The 712-nt window shown below is 64.9% G+C and overlaps 1 protein-coding gene across 1 annotated transcript in view; it reads left to right on the top strand.

The window, feature by feature from the left end:
* Nucleotides 1-238: 238 nt before the first annotated feature.
* Htra3 (HtrA serine peptidase 3) overlaps nucleotides 239-712 on the top strand; it is a 15,654-nt gene continuing 15,180 nt past the window's right edge. The window contains exon 1 of the mRNA XM_015481718.2: nucleotides 239-378. The gene's annotated coding sequence lies outside the window, so the exon portion shown is untranslated. The remainder of the gene's footprint in view (nucleotides 379-712) is intronic.

The raw sequence follows: 712 nt of genomic DNA, 5'->3' as shown, positions 1-712 counted from the left end.
CAAGTGTCTTAGCCTCTCTGAGCCTCCTGGCTAGCTCAGCAATGTCCAGGGAGGCGATCTGAGGATGCTCAGCTTGCAGAAGCCTTCTTTACCTGTCCTCAGGGTGAGGGGCCACCTTCCCAAGTGTCTGGACATCATACAGTGAGGTACCCCAGGCTCTGCACATGCAGAGGGTGGCCCCAATAGGGGGTCTCAGGTGGGGCTTCCTCCTCCCCAGGACAGTCAGGGCTGCTGGGAGCCGCAGGGCTCCTGACCACCGGCTGCCTCTGTCAGTGCAGGTCTCCACCCGCTGACCAGCCCGCGGTACAAGTTCAACTTCATCGCCGACGTGGTGGAGAAGATCGCTCCAGCCGTGGTCCACATCGAGCTCTTCCTGAGGTGCGTGGGGCCCTGCTGCACCGCGGTGGCTTCCTGATGTCCCCTGGGTCCCTTCTGTCTGCTGGGGCCCAAACTCGGCTGGATTCCAGGGTGAAGCAGCAGGGCATCAGGGTGGTGGGCTGCCTGGGGCCCCGGAGGCCACACCAAAGCTACGAGTGGGGTCCCCAAGGGGGTTGGCAGAGTGGCTTTGCCTAGGACAGCCTGGCCCCAACCAAGGTGGCCGGCCAGTGTGGCAGGGGCAGGAGTGGGAGGGAGGGAAGGGTGGGGTGCAGAGGGAGGGAGGGTCAGGGAGCACAGGTCCCCCCGGGGTCCTGCCACAGCCTCCTGCCCTGTC

This window comes from Marmota marmota, unplaced genomic scaffold (genome assembly GCF_001458135.2).
Source record: "Marmota marmota marmota unplaced genomic scaffold, marMar, whole genome shotgun sequence".
Taxonomy (NCBI): Eukaryota; Metazoa; Chordata; class Mammalia; order Rodentia; family Sciuridae; genus Marmota; species Marmota marmota.
The sequence above is the reverse complement of the archived record's forward strand: the minus strand, read 5'-3'. Positions and strand labels throughout refer to the sequence as shown.